Here is a 19,915-nt window from a genome sequence, read left to right on the forward strand (position 1 = left end):
AGCATCTCGCATTTGTCTGAATTAAATTCCATCTGCCACTTCTCAGCCCATTAGCCCATCTGGTCCAGATCCTGTTGTAATCTGAGGTAACCCTCTTCGCTGTCCACTGCACCTTCAATTTTGGTGTCATTTGCAAGCTTACTAACTGTACCTCTTATGCTCACATCCAAATCATTTATGTAAATGACAAAAAGTAGAGGATCCTTGTGGCACTCGACTGGTCACAGGCCTCCAGTCTGAAAAACAACTCTCCACCACCACTCTCTTTCTTCTACCTTTGAGCCAGTTCTGTATCCAAATGGCTAGTTCTTCCTGTATTCCATGAGATCTAACCTTGCTAATCAGTCTCCCATGGGGAACCTTGTCAAAGCCTTACTGAAGTCCATATAGATCACATCTACTGCTCTGTCCTCATCAATCCTCTTTGTTACTTCTTCAAAGAACTCTTGTACACCTGCAACAAGGCATTCCAATTCCTGTACTCCATGCTCTGCAATTTGTTCGATTGTACAATAAACCTGTTAGTTATTAATTATTTCTTATTATTATCTGTCTTCAGTTGTACATAAAGCTATATTCAATTTGTCATAAACATATTGTTGTTTGTATAATAAACATATGTTCAAGTGTGTAATTCTTCCCAGCGTTAGACTTTAGTGACAGTCTGTGTTTGATACTGGGTCAGAGATTGGTCAGCGCTGTAGCTGTTCCCCTGTGGGAATGATAGGGTCTGCATCAACAGTGTGTGTAAATACTGGGTCAGAGATTGGTCAGCGCTGTAACTGTTCCCCTGTGGGAATGACAGGGTCTGCATCAACAGTGTGTGTAAAATCAGTCAGGATCAGGTCGTAGTTTGGAACCAGTGACCATCTGCACAACGTGTGCCTGTCCCACTCTCATCAAATACACTGGAGACCCCGACACTTGCAGAGATCCCGCTAACAAAACTCTGAAAGAAATCACATTTGTAAGGGAAGATTACTTAATTAATCTCCCTCCCAGTCCCTAAAAGGCCATTTTTTGATGCTCCCACTACATTCACTGTAATTTCACTTTGACCATCTCTGGTCCCTATCTCATGTCGGGTTGCAGGGTCGGGTCAACTTGTCAGTGTCCAACGGCAATTTTGTCGATTTGTCTGTTAAATGTTTGCCTCTAACACAGATCTCCACAAGGCTCCATTCAGTCTTAGAGTTCAACAAATGGTGCATCGTCCAATGGTAAAGACTGGAAAGGACCCAGCACCCGTGTGTTCAATTCAGGCTGCACTCAGCTAAATATTCAAATATCAGTCTCCCACACTGTTGACTATGTATTACTGTAGACAATACAAACGTGCACTCTGCTAACTGTCCACATGTCATTGTCACACACTGTAGACAGCAATCACTGTTGGAAGTTCACACTTTGCACACGACAGAGTGTCCGTATATTAGTTATCAAATATTATAGATGTTGCATTACTGTAGATATTGTATTACTGTAGACAGTAAATACGTTGCACACTGTGGACTGTCCATACATCAGTTATCTCATACTGTAGACATTGTATTCCACGCCAGCACTGTAGCTGTACTGGCACACCTTTATTAGGCATGTCACAATTTTTAGAGACTGATGTTGTCAGGATGCACAACCTTTGCAGTATACAGTGCGACCAGTCCGGTGATGGCAGCTTAGTGGAACAGGGAGGGTTGAACCAAGACTAAGTGTGGGATATCCAGTGACCAGGACCCAGCCCGTGCCATCCCCACATCCACACACAAACCTCTCTCTCTCTGTCAGACTGACTTGTTAGAACCAGTCGAGATTGCTGCAGATCTGTTCCAGTCCCAGAGTCACATCTTCTTGATGCTGTTCAGACTGAGCTGGAGGGAAAGGAATTGCTGGACCCTTCCCTATTCCAGCAATTATTTCACACAATTCCCACGGGATCAATACAAGGTATGAATGAGACTGACATGAACCTGTAAAGTCAGCAAGTTTTACTTTTTGATTGAGGTTCTGAGGGTAAACATCAATCCTTTTCACAGATGGCCATCCAGTGATTACACAGATCTGTTATACAAGTCTGTTAATTGTACAAATGACCATGAGATTCAGCTCTTCCTTGACAACAAGCTAAGGGACACTGAGGTAATGCCAATGGTACTGCAACATTATACAATATTGGGGTGAAGATATAGCCATAACTACTCCTCTGTTTTCATTGATTTGGTTCCAGTTTCTTCCATCTGTGGGAAAGTTGGCATGGTGGCTCAGTGATTAGCATCACTGCTTCACAGTGTCAGGGACCTGGGTTCAATTCCACCCCCTGTCTGTGTAGAGTTTGCATGTTCTCCCTGTGTCCATATGGGTTTCCTCCTTCAGTCCAAAGGTGTAGAGGTTAGGTGGATTCACTGTGCAGTAGTGTCCAGGGGTGTACAATGCTAGGTGAACTGACCATGGTAAATTGGGGTTACAGTGTTAAGGTGATGCACTGAGTTTAGGTGGGATGCTGTTTGAAGGGTTAGGACAGACCCAACGGTCCACCTTCTGCATTGTAGGGATTCTATGATTTAGACAGATTGGGCAAAGAGAATGAATGAGCAATTGACTTCTGAAACAGGCTGCATAAGGATAATAACAGAGCACAATTTCACACAGAATTACCACCATCTGAAATAGTTTAAGAGAAAAGAAAAAAAAATAGAGGAAATTCAGTCTCCTCACTTCAGGGACTGATTCTGAGCTGGCTACCCACAGTCGGTGTACTGTGCACATGTAGATAAAAGGTGACCTGATAATGGGATACCAGCTCTGTGTAGAATCACAATTATTGTACCATCTACAACACTACCTGCATCCCCCTACACACCGTTCCCCAGCAGCATCTCATTCATCCACCCACAAAATCAGCCACTAGAAATATGCAAATGTCAAGTTAAGATATTAATAAATCTTCATTGCTTTGGAAACACTAGGATCTGTATTTGGACACTATGCTGTTCTATTTGTTCATTACAATGCTGATTTATGTTTTATGTAAAAGAACATTTCACTGCTTTCTTGATCTGGTACCTGAATTTGGACTATGTTGCCCCACAAATAAATGCATCCCATTCCGGTTGTATCGTCAGATCGTACTGGAATTTTAGACATTCCTAATTTTAGACATTACCTGGACCAGAATTCCACTCCAGATTCCACCATGTTACCCCATTTCCCATCACACCTCTGGATGATGACTTGAGTGGCCTCTTGCAGATGAGTAACAGAAGGTCCAAATACGAGGATGAAGCCCTGTATGGAAGAGTTGTCTTCTGACCAAAGTTTAAACACGTTGCCAAAGAACCATATCATGAGCAGTGACCTCAGTCACCAAAGTGGACCAAATGCAGCTGGACCTCAGTTTGCTCTGGATTCCCCATTTGGGTAGGGGTGGGAGCAGGAGAGCAAGATGAGCTGGGACGATGAAGCAAATAGAAACAAAGCCAAAGCTTTTGGAACAGATTCAATTCTGTAGAAGGGTCACCAGGCTCAAAACGTTGACTTTGCTTTCTCTCCACAGATGCTGCCAGACCTGCAGAGTTTCTCCAGCAATTTCTGTTTCTGATTTGATAATATCAATTTTTCTTTTGCAGGCATCGCTGGTTTAGATATCACTGTACTAAACAGTCATGCCAACTACAATCAGAACCTCACTTGTATCCGAGGCAGTAAATCAAAACTCCAGAGTTAATTGAGACCAACCGACCAGTTTGAAAATATATGATAAAAAGTGACCTGGTATCTGCAGAAAGACGGTCAGCAGTATCAGTCCCACAGTAAAACCAGCATATTTACACAGTTTCTGTACAAACCCACTTACCCGGAATACCAATGATGGCCAGGATCATGTCATATATTTTGTTGACGTTGCGAATAATTCCGTGCATTTTCTGACTGCATTACTCTGCCTCGAACAACCCGACTGAATTAAACTTGGAGTCAATGAAGCCAATTATCTACATTCTCTGGAAATCTCCACAGGGACATTCAGATTGCAGCATTTTCAAAGATTTTGTGTACAGTTTGGGTAAACAAATTCTGGCAGCTATCCACGTCAGAACACTGATGAGGTAGAATATGATGATACTGAATTGTTAAGTAATACAATTGGATAATTTATGTGAATCAATGATTTTTTTTGTTGCAAAAGTATGCAGCATTTTATGAAATAATATGTGCAATACACTCCATTAAAGCCCATTTCAAATCACACAGAACAGAAAAGGCAAAGTGACCATAGTCCTGATTTCTCATTAGACAGAGGTCACTGATGGTGGTTTAACCTGAAGATCACGAGATCTCAGACAAAGGAAAAGGTTGAGAAGGAGAGTCCTTCTTGGTAACCTCAGCCAGGATGCCATTTGAACTTCTGCTATTAGTATTACAAGCCAGCTGCCCTGCCAACTGAGCTAAACCAATGGCTCATAGTGTTCAGGGCTGTGCAAGTTAGGTGCACTAGACTGGGGTAAATGTAGAGTAGTAGGGTAGGGGAATGGGTCTGGATGGGTTACTCTTCAGAGGCTCAGCGTGGACTTGTTGGGCCGAAGGGTCTGTTTCCACATTGTAGGGATTCTGGAAAAAAAAGGCAATTGTGATTGTTGGCCCTTATTTCAAGGAGGTTGGAGTATAAGAGTAGGGAAGTCTTCCTGTAACTGTACAGGGGGTTGGTGAGACTACATCTGGAGGACTGTGAACAGTTTCAGTCCCTTTATTTAAGGAAAGGCATCATTCCATTGCAGGCAGTTCAGTGAAGATTCACTCGGATGGTCCCAAGAATGGATGGATTGTCTTATGAACAAACATTAAACAGTTTGGGACTGTACTCACTGGGATTCAGAAGAATGAGCCGTGATCTCATTGAAACATAGGCTTTGACACGGAAAATGCAGGGAGGATGTTTCCTCTCATGGGAGGCTTGGCCAGTTCACCGAACCTGCACATCTTTGGAATGTGGGAGGAAACTGGAGCATCCTGAAGAAACCCACACAGACACAAGGAGAACGTGCAAACTCCACACAAACAGTTACCAGTTTGTTGATGGTGTTTGGAGGTGGCAGAAATGGGTCTTATGCAGTGTAGAGATACCTAACTGACATCTGGTTTTCTTCCATTGACCAATCCCTTTCCACTTACATCTATAATTTCTCTGATACTTTACGTCAGTTTCAGAATTTTCAGTTTGCAGGCTCTAGCCACCTCCCCTTTACTGTGGACAAGCAATCCTTTCCCCATCCATCCCCATCAGGGTGGTCTCAGGGCTCTCTGCGTCTTCCTGGAAAAATAGCCTGATGGGCCCTACCCACCACCACCCTCCTCCACCTGGCTGAGCTTATCCTCACCTGAACAGCTTCTCTTAATGGCACTCACCTTCTTCAGGTCAGAGAGGTGGCCATGAATACCCACGTAGAGCCCAGTTATGTTGTCTCTTTGTGGGGTATGTGGACAAGGGAAGAAAAGCAGAACTGAGTTAGGTCTCTCTACACTCATTAAGCCCCATTTCTGCCACCTCCAAATGTCATCAACAAATATGTCCTCCCATCTCCTCTCCTCTCCTCCCGTGTCAGCCTTCTGCAAGGACCATTCTCTCTGGGAGACTCTGGTGCACTCCTCCTTCATTCTGCAACCCCAGAAGGTGGAATATCTGCCCATTTACTTCCTCCATCATCAATATCTCAGCGGCTAAACACACCTTCTAGATGAAGTCATGCTTAATCTGTACTTCACTCGATTTAGTTTACTGCAATCCCTGCTCAAAATGTGGTCTCTACTAAACTGGGGAAACAGCATAGACTGGGTGACTGCTTTGCAGAACATCCATGTTCTGTGTGCAAAAAAATGTCCCTGAGCTTCCAGTTGCTTGAAACTTCAGCATCCCATCTTGCTCTCTGGCCTACATCACTGTGTCAGGCTTGCTGCATTGTTCCAGAACAGTGCCTCATTTTCTATTTGAGAGCTCTAGAGCCTTCTAGACTCTGAGTTCAACAATGTTAGAACTTAAAACACCTCCCATTCCTTGCCCCAACCCCAAGCCTTGTCCTTGCATGGCCTGCTATTACATACAACCCATTATTAGCCACTAATTTATCCCCCTAATAGCTATTTGATTTCCCAGGCTGCTCCACTTCTCTGTTTATCTCTCTCTCTGGGCTCCATCTCCACTTTACTCCTTCCCTCCCCCACCCCCAACCCATTTTATCTTCTGCATAAGAAAACGCTTTCCTAGTGACTAGCAGCTCTGTGGAAGAGTCATTGGACCCAAAATGTTAAATCTTGATTTCTCTCCACAGCCACTGTTAGACTTGCTAAAGTCTTCCAGCAAATTCTGTTTTTGTTGGTGATATTAGATTAGATTACTTACAGTGTGGAAACGGGCCCTTCAGCCCAACAAGTCCACACCGACCCACCAAAGCGCAACCCACCCGGACCCATTCCCCCCCCCCACTTCACCTAACACTACGGGCAATTTAACATGGCCAATTCACCTAACCTGCACATTTTGGACTATGGGAGGAAACCGAAGCACCCGGAGGAAACCCACGCAGACACGGGGAGAATGTGCAAACTCCACACAGAGAGTCGCCTGAGGCAGGAATTGAACCTGGGTCTCTGGCGCTGCGAGGCAATAGTACTAACCACTGTGCCACCGTGCCACCCAGACTTGCTAAAGTCTTCCAGCAAATTCTGTTTTTGTTGGTGATATGTTGTGATTTGTTTAATTAAATGCTGATTGGAAGCTGCTGCTGTTCTAGACCAATCATGTGATGCTGAGTGACCGAGGGGCATCGCGATTTGCTGAAACACTGGGGTTTCCCGAAGTCCCAATGGAGGCTTTGATTACAGAACGTTTAGGGGATTGATGGCAGCGAAACCTCCAAGCAGCTTCCACCCCACTGGATTCGCAAATGGAAGTGTATTTAATTCTATCTTATCTTGTTCATTAAACTATACCTTGTACAGAATCCTGTACAATGATTTTTATTGACCTCAGTATCATTATGGTTATGGGGTTTTAGTGTGGGCTCATTTAATATAATTAGCATTTCTTACAATATGGTACTTGTTTGAATCAAGTTGCCTGTTACCTTCCCTGTTTTACTATAGTGTTAGATGTGGAGCTGGAGTTGAGCATGATTTTCTGAATTCCCATATCTGCAGAATCTGAGCCAAAATGTAGAAAGAAGCACGAGCCTGGGTTATGGCCAGAGCTACTTTTACACTTGGATGTTATTCATTCACCCTCCATTTGCCTAAAATAGTCACATTCGCAATAGTGTTTATCACATTGGACACAGATCCTCGGAACACGATCACCAGGCATGTGATATCAGAGTTAATCACTTATACTTGCAGTAACCAGCAGTTTCCTTCTGCTATGTTAAAGTTTTAGGTGAAAGTGAGGACTGCAGATGCTGGAGATCAGAGTCAAGATTAGAGTGGTGCTGGAAAAGCACAGCAAGTCAGGCAGCATCCGAAGAGCAGGAAAATCGATGTTTCGGGTAGGAGCCCTTCATCAGGAATGAGGCTGGGAGCCTCTGAGGTGGAGAGATAAATGGGAGGGGTGTGGGGATGGGGAGAAGGTAGCAAAGTGTACAATAGGTCAGAGAGGAGGGTGGAGTGGATAGGCGGAAAGGAAGATTGGCAGGTGGGACAGATCATGAGGAAGGTGCTGAGCTGGAAGGTTGGAACTGGGGTAAGTTGGGGGGGAGGGGAAATGAGGAAATGGTGAAGCCCACATTGACGCCCGGGGATTGAAGTGTTCCGAGACGTAAGATGAGGCATTCTTCCTCCAGGCGTTGGGGGGTGAGGGAGTGGCGGTGGAGGAGGCCCAGGACCTGCATGACCTTGTCAGAGTGGGAGGGGGAGTTCAATTTCTGCCGTCACTCATAAAAGATTTTATCTTTGTGACTAAGGCTGTGCAGAAACGTGAGCATAACTTCAGTACACCATGCACTAACTTCATGTCCTGAAGTTTGACTATTTGCGAACAATATTATGTCATTATTGGAGCATTAACACTTGCTTCAGTTCAAGTGGACAAGTAGAGGTCATTTTAACCTAGTTGCTGTGCTTAATTGGTTAAGGTAGTTTAATACTGAAGGGCTGTGCACTGATACTTTAATTTTGATTTCCAATTTCTTAAGCTTCGTTTTTAGCTAACATAGTGACCATGTGCTATTGCATTAGATAGTTTTGGGAATGTGGCCTGTGCCACCTCCACTGGAGGCCTAACCAACACCTTGGTTGGCCGGATTGGTGATAGCCCCTGCAGAGGTAAGCAATTCCTCTTGTTGCTTGCATGGTATTCCTAACTTATCTGCTTTAGCACGCTCTATCCATGCAGTCACAGAGCAAGAGAAACCAACTTCCATTCACTGAGGGTGGAGCAAAAGGGAAGTTGGAGGGCTTGAGGGAGACTGGGGGGAGATGTGGAGGTCAAGGAACTATAGGAAGCAGGGGAAATGGAAGGATTGGTGAATGGGGGGAGAATAGGGAACGGGGCTGAATTCTGCCTGGGGAAAAGGTAAATGGAGATGGAGAAGAGGGACACTTGGAGGGAAGTCCCATGTGGAACCAAACCACCCTTGATCAACTATCATTCCTCCATCAAATACATCCACTGGCCATTCATCCTGCTGTCAGTGGAGCCTGTTTCTTTTTCTATAAATAGCTTCTATCAAATCTTCCCTTCACCTACTCTGCTGTAAGAAGAATATTCCTAGCTTCTCTTGGTTCCAACTATTCTTGCTATCATCCTTTATCTTCAATACCATTTCAGAGAATCCCCTTTTTGTGCGTTGCCATTCGTCCTATATTATGTTACCCAGTGTTGAGCAGAGTTCTCTGACTGGGACTTAACTAATGATTTTTCAAAATCGGGAGAAAATCTTTTGCTTTATTGTAATCTTTGCATCTATTTGCTCCTTCATAATGTCAGAGGTGAGAATATTTACTGATGACCGTCCAATGTTAAGCACCATGTGCAGCTCCTGTCCTTACTGTATCCTGGAGCCACTTGTCAAGCTGTTGCTTCCAATTCTGGAATCTCCATCATTGAAAAAGACAAAGTTGACAGGTGCCTTCACATTCGTGTCCTACCTTAATTTGGAACTAGATTGATTCAGTGACAATGCAGGAATATCAAAGTCATGGAAGTCCCTGCCTAACATCAGTATAGATGCACATTCACCAGATAACCAGTTGTTCAAGTCGGCAACTCACCAGCACTGTCTCAATGGAAGTGAATGACAAGCCTTGCTAGTGTTGGCCCTGTTGCTAAACTGTAAGTTAAAAACAAGATTGCTGGAAAATCACGTATCCATAACCTCTCAACACAAATGGAGCTCCATTTCAGGTGCATTGTTTGTAGATATGTTCTATGTTCAAAGTTATTGCACAGCTCTGGAGCAGGTGGGATTTGATCCCAGGCCTCCTTGACAAGACACACGGATTTTACCATAAGAGACCTTCAAATTATGGATTTATGAGGTGCAATTTTGGATTGATTGTCTCATCTATGTTATAACTCGGTCTGTAGATGCACTATTTAGTTCCTGTAGAGGGAAATAAATGTTTTGCCTTGGGAGCAGAGCATGATAATTGGAGCTGTTCTGGGAATGTCCTTAAAACAGGTAAACATCTTACAACTCCAACAACTTTTCATAAGACACAACAGGTTTTAAAACTAAATTGGTTGGTCAGCTTGTCTGAAACATCCTACAAAAACAATAAAAATCATACTAAATATGAAACCTTTCTGCTTTCTCCCCATGCTCAGTAATTGGACTGCATTTTGCAGCTGAGGATGATGTAAAAATGCTGAAAATGTGTTGCTGGAAAAGCGCAGCATTCAAGGAGCAGGAGAATTGACGTTTCGGGCATGAGCCCTTCTTCAGGGATCTTCGGGCTCATTCTTCGGATATTCTTCGGGCTCATGCCCGAAACGTCGATTCTCCCACTCTTTGGATGCTGCCTGACCTGCTGCGCTTTTCCAGCAACACATTTTCAGCTCTGATCTCCAGCATCTGCAGTCCTCACTTTTTCCCATTTGGTGGGGCTCCAGGGTGTATTAGCTAGATGGATGGAGATCTGGCTGGGCAACAGGACACAGAGAGTAGCAATGAAGGGAGTTCCTCAAAATGGAGAACTGTGACCAGTGGTGTTCCACAGGGATCTGTGTTGAGACCACTGTTGTTTATCATATACATCAATGATCTGGAGTGATGTACAGGTGGTCTGATTTGCAGATGACACGGAGATTGGCGGGTTAGCAGATGATGAAGGGGACGGTCAGAGAATGCAGCAGAATATAAATAGATTGGAGAGTTGGGCAGAGAAATGACAGATGTAGTTCAATCCAGGCAAATGTGAGATGATGCATTTTGGAAGATCCAATTCGAGAGCGAACTACACGGTAAATGGAAATGCCCTTGGGAAAATTGACGTACAGTGTTCAGGCCCTGAAAGTGGCAATGCAGGTCGATCGAGTGATCAAGAAGGCATACGGCATGCTTTCCTTCATCGGACGGTGTTGAAGAAAATCTCAGATGCAGACCTTGAATTGACCAAGCTTATTACATCTCAAAATATGTCATGGGTAGCAGCCAGTCCATAAAACAAATGGATCGCGACTGCATCGAAAAGCTCCAGTTCAGCGGGGATTTATAAATGGCCCAACGACAATTTGCTTAACTAGACTCAGTACCACAATTAGCCACTAGATGGCCGACTTACACTTGCATGCAGCAGAGTTGAGACCTTGCCAAGAATGGGTATTAATGGTGCATTGTTCTCACGACTTGGGTCAATACTCTGTCGCTAATCAGCATTTGAAAACAGTCTCCAGATAAGGCAGTTCATTAGTCATGCGAGAAAGCATACTATCTCATAGGTGAGGCAAGTCTATTTCTAGAGCAAATTATACAATGATGGAAGAGAAAGTTAAAAATCAGACAACACCAGGTTATAGTCGAACAGGTTTATTTGGAAGCACTAGCTTTTGGAGTGCTGCTCCTTCATCAGGTGGTTGTGGAGTATAAGATTATAAGTCACAGGTCTTTTTCAATATATCATTTCAGTTACATCGCACTGTAAACTTTTGCTATAAATTCTGTGTCTTACAATCTTATATTCCACGACCATCGAAAGCGCTGCGAAGGCGAGTGCTTCTAAATAAACCTGTTGGATTATAACCTGGTGTTGTGTGATTTTTAACTTCGAACAGAATGCAATAGTCTAAGTATGCTTAACCAACATAATATAAAGCTGCAACATGACATCCTGACTCTTGGACTCAATGTCCTGACCAATACTGGAAGTACGACACACACCTTCTTAACACCCTATCTACATGCGTGGCCACTTTCAGGGAGCTACAAACTTGAACCCTAATATCCCACTGTACATCGATATGTTCAGGGTTCTGCCCTTAACTATATACTTTTCCTTAACATTTGATCTCCTAAAAAGTAGCACCTCACACTTAGACAGATTAAACGCCATCTGCCATTTCTCCGCCCATTTCTGCAACTGATCTATATGCCGCTGCATCCTCTCACAACCTTCTACAATATCCACAACTCTACTGATCTTTGCATCATCTACAAACTTACTAACCCACCCATCTACAACTCCATCCAAGTCATTTATATCTGTTAAAAAGCAGAGGTCCCAGTATGATTCCCTGCGGAACACCACTAGTCACCATTCTCCAGCCAGAAAAACACCCTTCCACAACTACTCTCTGCCTTCTATGGGCAAACCAATTCTGAATCCATGCGGCCAAGTTACTGTGGATCCCATGCATTATACTCTTCTGGATGAGCCTACCATGAGGGACCTAGTCAAAAATCTTACTAAAATCCATGGAGACAATATCCACCCGCTCTATCCTCATCGATCACCTCCTCAAAAAATTCAACCAAGTTAGTACGACTCAACCTGCCCTACACAAAGCCATGCTCACTGCCCCTAATTAGGCAGTGCTTTTCCAAATGTGCTTAGATCCTGGAGAATTCTGTCAATAGCTTCCCAATGACTGACGAAAGACTCACCAGTTTATAATTTCTTGGATTATCCCTAATTGCAGTCTTGAACAGAGGAACAACATTAGCAGCTTGCCAGTCCTCCGGTACCTCTCCAGTGGCTAGTGAAGATACAAATGTCTTGGTCAAAGTCCCAGTAATCTCCTCTCTTGCCTCACTCAAAAACCTGGCGTAGGTAGCATCAAGCCCTTGCGACTTATCAACCTTAATGCTCTTCAAAAAACCCAATACCACTACTTTCTTGATCTCAAAATGGCCTTGCATATTAGCATGCTCCACACTAATCTCATTATCCTCTCAATCCTTCTTCTGGGTCAATACTGACACAAAGTACTCATTTAGGATTTTGCAAGCTTCCAAGCACAAGTTCCTCCTTTATTCTCAAATGGTCCTACCTTCTCCCTCATTATCCTCTTGTTTTTATTTTTAATGTATGCCTAGAATACCTTGGAATTCTCTTTAAACCTATTTGTCAATTTCGTGGTCCCTTCTTGCTCTACTAATTCCCTGCTTGAATTCTTTCCTGCTTTCTTTATATTCTTTACAGTCCTTGTCCAATCTTAGCTTCCTAAACCTTCCATTTGCTTTTTTTCTTTTTGAGTTAATTCACAACCTCCTTCTTTATCCAAGGTTCCCTTACCTTGCTATCCTTATCCTTTCTCCTTACTGGAACATGCCGGTCCCAATATTGACCCGTTGGGAACTCCACTCCAAATCTTCCTCCAGCCAGAAAAATATCCACTGACCATTGACTCTCTCTTTCCTTTCACTCAGTTAATGTTGTATCCATGTTGCCCGTGCCTCTTGTACCATGACTTATAATCTTCCGCACAATTTGTTGTACGCTATCTTCTGGAAATCCATGTTAATCACATCAGTGACATTGCCCTCATTGACCCTTTCTGTTAAGTCATCAGAAAACTTCAGCAAGATAGTTTTACACAATTTCCCCTTGACATTTTTTAACCAACCCACCTTTTTTGATGTGAGAAACAGAGCTCACAATATAATAAATTTCAGTCTGAGTCAAATTCTGAAGCAGCAAATTTTATTGAAACATTCTTGCAAGAAGGGGTGACTAGCAGATAGCCACCCCCATCCAAAAATTACTCCACAATTTATACAGTTTAATTCTCAGTACTTCCCCGTTTACCTCATTGGCCTTCAAACCTATCAGTATTCCTTATTGTGTTCTGCCCCTGCCCAGCTGTGCTCTGCCCTTGTTTACTCCCCTACTCCAAGCCGGGTGACCCTCCCCCACTATCAGTGACTTGGCTTGCCTCAGTGCTGACATGAGGGAAGTTTGCTGAGCTTAGAGTATCTTGATGTTCTTTTTCAACTTATCTATTTGTCTGGAACCTCTTCCAGTGTTTGCAGGCATGTTCCATTCTTGTATGCACATTTTAGCTTACTCAGCTCTTTGCTGAAACCATTATACACTGGTGTAGATTAATTCATTCACCTTGCATAAGCAATTAAGCTTGCAGAAGCAACACTACTTTACCAATATCCCACACACGTGATTATCAGTTTTATCACAATAGTTGTTTCCAGAAGCTCTCCCAACACCAGTGTTAAACTGACAAGGCTGTCAATTCCAGGATTAACTTACAAGTCTTCACAGAACAAGGTCATAATGTTGATAACCCTCCAGTCTCCTGACACCTCCTCTCAGTCCAGAGGAGACTGTAATGTTGTGGCCAGTGCCCCTCTCACTTCAATCAGAATCCTTGGATGTATCTCATCCTGATCTGGTGTCCTGTTAACCCCGAGCGCCAACATCATTTGGACAGGTAATTGGATAGAAAAACTTTCCTCCTCAGTGTATCCGCACATTAACAGTTTACTGATTAGTATCATAGATGTTTTCTCACCTTCACTGGAAACATTTGAAAATAAACTCTCCAAATTCCTAACCGCGAGCTCGCGCAGAGTCGGTTAAACGGCCGCGCCTCGAGACCCCGCGTGAGCCCTCAGGGCGGGCCTTAACTCTCTTCCAGCTCTGATTGATCAGAACATCTGTCAATCTCGTGCTTATAGCCAATAGAAGTGCGGTCCCACGTTGGGAACGTCATCTGGAAGTGAATGTGGATGAAAAGAGAAATCGCTGGAGAAACTCGGCAGGTTTGGCAGCTTCTGTGGAGTTAAAACAAAGGTAACGTTTCAGATTCAGTGACCCTTCATCAGTACTGAAAGTAGCTCGGGAAAAAGTGCAGTTAGTGGCTCTCAACCCTGCAATAGGTGGAGATGGAGCCCAGAAAGAGAGAGAAGAGACACAGATAAAGGGGATGGATAATTGTGAGGCAGGGAGAAATAAAAGCTGATACAGGAGAAAATGTAGGAGCAGATTACTGCAGATACTGGAATCTATTGAAAACAAGTCACATTCCTGATGAAGGGCTTATTTCCGAAATGTGGACAGCACATCATTTCTGCGTTTTGGGGGTTTCTCTTGAGGGAAGGAGAGGATTGATAAATCAATGGCTGAAAAGATGGTGCAATGTGCAGGGATTCAGTCTCTTGGATCGTTGGGATCTCTTCTGGGACATAAAAGATCTGTTCAAAAAGGATGGGTTTCACCTGAACTGGAAAGGGACCAATATCCGACTGGAGAGATTTGCTAGTTCTACTTTCGGATCCTGCCAACATTTTTAGAGTGGTGAGGTGGGAGCTTCTAAGTAAAGTGCATAGACAGAAATATGAGGATGGTTCTGAATCAGAAAAGAGCAAGTTAATTCGAAAAGACAGACATGAGCGGTCAGAGAATGATTTAACTTTCAGGTAAGGCTGATAAGCTCAGCGCATGTATGGGAATGTGGGTTTGGGATGTCAAAGCTACTACAGGAGCTTGGCTGAGGAATTGATAAGAGAGGCAGCTCAACATTCTAGGCTTTAGGTGTTATAGGAGGGATAGTAAGAGAGGAGAGGGAATGGCATATTTAATTAAGGAATACATTACTACTGCAATTAGAATAGATATTTCTGAGGGACTGTCATAGTGTTAAAGTTTTGGTTGGTGAAGAATTTGTTAAATGTGTTCAAGAAAATTTTCTTTATCAATATATAAATGTTCCTGTAGAGAATGAGCAAACCTTGAATATCTTTTGCAAAATAAGGCAGAGCAAGTGACTGGAACTAGTGATTGTAATGCTGTTAGTTTTAAAATAGCTATGGAAAAGGATAAATCTTCCAAAAAAGTTAAAGCTCTTAATTGGAATAAGGCAAATTTTAAGGGAATGATGCAATAACTTTCAAAAGTTGATTAGAGCAGACCGTTTACAGGTAAAAGTATAACTGACAAGTGGGAGTCTTTAAAAGTGTGATAATGAGAATTCAGAAGCATATGGTCCTGTTGCTGGAAGGGTATAAAGAGGGTAGAAACATGCTTAAAAAGGCAAAAATGGAAAATGAGATAGCTTTGGCAAGTAAGATTTAAGATAACCCAAAAAAGATTCTACAAACACTTCAAGAGCAGGAGAGCAATGAGAGAGAGAGAGAGAGAGAGAGAGTAGGACCCTTTAAAGATCAACAATGTTGTCTTTGTGTTGAACCTCAGGAGGTGGGAGAGATGGTAACTGAATATTTCACATCAATTTTTACTGTTGAAAAGAAATGAGGGCTTGAGATTTCCGGGAAATAAATATTGATATTTTAAAAACAGTTCACATTACATAAGAGGAAGAACTGGAGGATGATGGCATAGGCATTGATTACCGTGTTTAGCCGGCTCATCTTCAGCCATATCTTTCCATTTTTTCTTATTCTTAAATTATTCAAAATAGTGCTGTGTCATTGTGACAAATGAAATGTTTTCACTTTTTAATTGTATTTTTTATGTAAAATGCACATGCCAATAAAATAATAATCAAAATCAAATCACACCAAAATTGGTGGTGTAGTGGACAGTACAGATGGTTATGTCCGAGTACAATGGAATAGTCATCATATGGGCCAATGTGCCAAGGAGTGGCAAATGGAGTTTAATTCAGATAAGTATGTGGTTTTGCATTTTGGTATGGCAAATCAGGAAAGGACCAATACACTTAATGGGAAGTGATGTCAAATGAAGAGACCTTGGGGTGCAGGTTCATTGTTCCTTGAAAGTGAAGTCGCAGATCGACAGGGTAGTGAAGTAGGCTTTTGGTGTGCTTGCCTTTATTGTTCAGTGTGTTGAGTATGAGAGTTAGAAAGTCATGTTGCGGCTATACAGGACATTGGTTAGACCTTCTGGAATGCTGTGCGCAATTCTGGTCTCCCTGTAGTAGGAAAGATGTTGTTAAACTCGAAAAGTTTCAGGAAAGATTTACGAGGATGTTGCCAGGGTTGGAAGGTTTGAGCTGTAGGGGGAAGTTGAATAGGATGAGGCTATTTTTCCTGGAGTATTGGAGGCTGAGGGGTGACCTTTATAGAGGTTATTAAAATCATGAGGGGCATGGATAGGCTGAATCACCAAGGTCTTTTTCCCAGGGGAGAGGAGTGCAAAACTAGAGGGTATAGGTTTAGGAGACGGAGTTGGATAATCAGAAGGACTTAGAGAAGGAATCGAGAAGTTTGGACAGCGCAGTGACACAGGATTGTTCCCAATTGTCAAACTTACTGTTGTTTCTGGCATTCTTACCTGCATTTCATTTCACTTAATTCTATGAAATCGGTCATTTCTTTCATGGTCACACCAGCTCGTAACATTTACATCACAACAGAATCGCTGACACTTCCATAGAGATTTTACAAAATGTGATTCACACCTGTCCAAGAAAGCAAATAAATTAATGATGAACATGGAAGATTTTGAATACAGGTAAACAGGTGAGAATGTAAATTCAAGAATTTAGAGGACAACATGCTCCATTATAAAGATTAAATCACATACTTTTTTAAAATCTGTGTCTTTTGATTGCAAACATATTTTCAGCAATACTTTACTTGGTCTGTTTCCATTCAGTCCATCCTGGCCTGATGCTGATGTACCCACTTTTATCATGACAAATTAAATGAAGTTAATTTTGACTCATCAAGCATGCAGGTACAGCAGGCAGTGAAGAAAGCTAATAGCTTGCTGGCCTTCATAACAAGGAATTGAGTATAGAAGTAAAGAGGTTCTTCTGCAGCTGTACAGGGCCCTGGTGAGACTGTACCTGGAATATTGTGTGCAGTTTTGGTCTCCAAATTTGAGGAAAGACATTCTGGCTATTGAGGGAGTGCAGCTTGGATTCACGAGGTCAATTCCCGGAATGGTGGGACTATCTTACTTGAAAGGTTGGAGCGACTGGGCTTGTATACCCTTGAGTTTAGAAGGCTGAGAGGGGATCTGATTGAGACGTATAAGATTATTAAAGGATTGGACACTCTGGAGGCAGGAAGCATGTTTCCGCTGAATGGGTGAGTCCCGAACCAGAGGACACAGTTTAAAAATAATGGGTAGGCCATTTAGAAAAGAGTTGAAGAGAAACATCTTCACCCAGAGAGTGGTGGGTGTGTGGAATGCTCTGCCCAGAAGGCTGTGGAAGCCAAGTCTCTGGATACTTTCAAGAAACAGTTGGATAGAGCTCTTAAGGATAGTGGAATCAAAGGTTTTAGGGATAAGGCAGGAACAGGATACTGATTGAGGATAACCAGCCATGATCATAATGAATGGTGGTGCTGGCTCAAAGGGCAGAATGGCGTACTCCTGCACCTATTGTCTATATTATGTTAGATGACAATAACTTATTCAAAGACATGAATTTTAAGGGGTATCTTAAACAGGAGAAGGACCTGTTTACTCGGAATTATGATACTGGCCAAAGGAAAATGGAGCCTCTCAACCTGCACCAGCCGTTACCTCATGGCTGTGGTGACGGCAGATCTATTTATGATAATCACAGAGGTTATTCTGTGGCAGATTAAATGTATTAATTTCCCCTGTCTTTCCTGGATCTCACCACTATGTGTAGTGTACACAATGTTCTGATTCATTCACCCAAAAACTGTTCTGTCTGGTTGACAGTTACCACCTCCTTTGATCGATGTAATTGTCATCTGTTTCCAGAACGTGGAGACACAGTATTGCGCCAAGAAAAATGCAGATGTCGTCCTCTGAATAACATGCATTCTGGTGTATTTTTAAAAAACATCCCCTTCTACTACAGACATGAACCGACAGAGGTAATTGCGATTTGTTTCTGTTATCCAAAGCAGAATTATTTTTCTGTGCCGGTTGGGTGGGATTTGACTGTTTTGATTGGGTTTTAATGCCCTTGGTTCCATACACTTTCATTCTGTCACTCAGTACTGACAGTGAGACATATTTTTGTGACAAGTTGGGCCCATCAGAGACTGAAGGGCCATAGCAAAGGAGAGAATCCCAGTGACCCTGAGGTGGAAAGCAGAAGAAAGTCTGTGATTTTACTTTTGTCGTTATCCGACACTTTCATCATTCTGTGGTCGGTGCAAGAATGATAGAATTCTTTTATTATAACATTCGGGGAACATACCTGAGACATTACAACAGTTCAGAATTTATATTTGCAATGGTTGGCGTTTCACTGGTGAATTTAAATTGCTGCATAAACACTCAGTTCAAATTCAGATTGCAAGTCAAAGAAATGATGAAGTATCCTGTCATATTAATTATCCAATTAATAAATAAACAACATATCTGAGAGTAGTCTAGAGAACCCAGTATATACATCGCATGAATGAAAAAAATCTCACGAAGGCTATTGCGAATAACTGGAACCCAAGCATTGATCTTTATACGACCCAATGTCATTACCTTCCACTCCAAACAATACACGTTCTGTTTGCTATGAATTCTCAATTCAAGTCAGTATATTATCCTGATCCCATTTGCTTTGATGTTGCAAACTAACCTTTTATGTGGGGCTTTGTCAAAAGATTTCTGAAAATCCAAGTACCCACGTCCACTAGATCTCCCTTATCTATTCTCTGAGATAATACCAACTTAACAGAATTATTTGAGGAAGTGACAAAGTTGATTGATGAGAGAAGGGCTGTAGATGTCATATACGTGGACTTCAATAAGGCGTTTGATAAGGGTCCCCAAGGCAGGCTGATGGAGAAAGTGAAGTTGCATGGGATCCAGGATGTACTAGCTAGATGGATAGGGAATTGGCTGGACAACAGGAGACTGTGAGTAATAGTGGAAGGGAGTTTCTCAAAATGAAGAACTGTGACCAGTGGTGGAGTAGCAGTTAGTGAAGGGGACTGTCAGAGAATGCAGCAGAATATGGATAGATTGGAGAGTTGGGCAGAGAAATGGCAGATGGAGTTCAGTCTAGGCAAATGCGAGGTGATGCATTTTGGAAGACCCAGTTCTCAAGCAAACTATACAGTAAATTAGAATCCCTACAGTGTGGAAACAAGCCATTTGGCCCAAGAAGTCCACACCAACCCAGTCCCCTACACCAATTAGTCTAGACTTCCCCTATCTAATGCACCTTGCTTACATATCCCCGAATACGATGGGTAATTTAGCAAGGTCAGTTCACCTAACCTGCACATCTTTGGACTTAAGCCCTGGGGAAATTGACATACGGAGAGATCTGCGTGGTCAGGCCCATATTTCCCTGAAGGTGGCAATGCAGGTCAATAGAGTGGTCAAGAAGGCGTACGGCATGCTTTCCTACATCGGACGGGGTATTGAGTACAAGATTTGTCAGGTCATGTTACAGTTGTATAGGACTTTGGTTTGGCCACATTTGGAATACAGCATACAGTTTTGGTTGCTATATTACCAGAAGGATGTGGATGCTTTGGAGAGGGTGCAGAGGAGATTCACCAGGATGTTGCCTGATATGGAGGATGCTAGCTATTAAGAGAGGTTGAGTAGAATAAGATTATTT

The sequence above is a fragment of the Chiloscyllium plagiosum genome, unplaced genomic scaffold (assembly GCF_037043375.1).
Source record: "Chiloscyllium plagiosum isolate Xiang-an unplaced genomic scaffold, Cpla_swu_hap1 HiC_scaffold_22, whole genome shotgun sequence".
NCBI classification, from domain to species: domain Eukaryota; kingdom Metazoa; phylum Chordata; class Chondrichthyes; order Orectolobiformes; family Hemiscylliidae; genus Chiloscyllium; species Chiloscyllium plagiosum.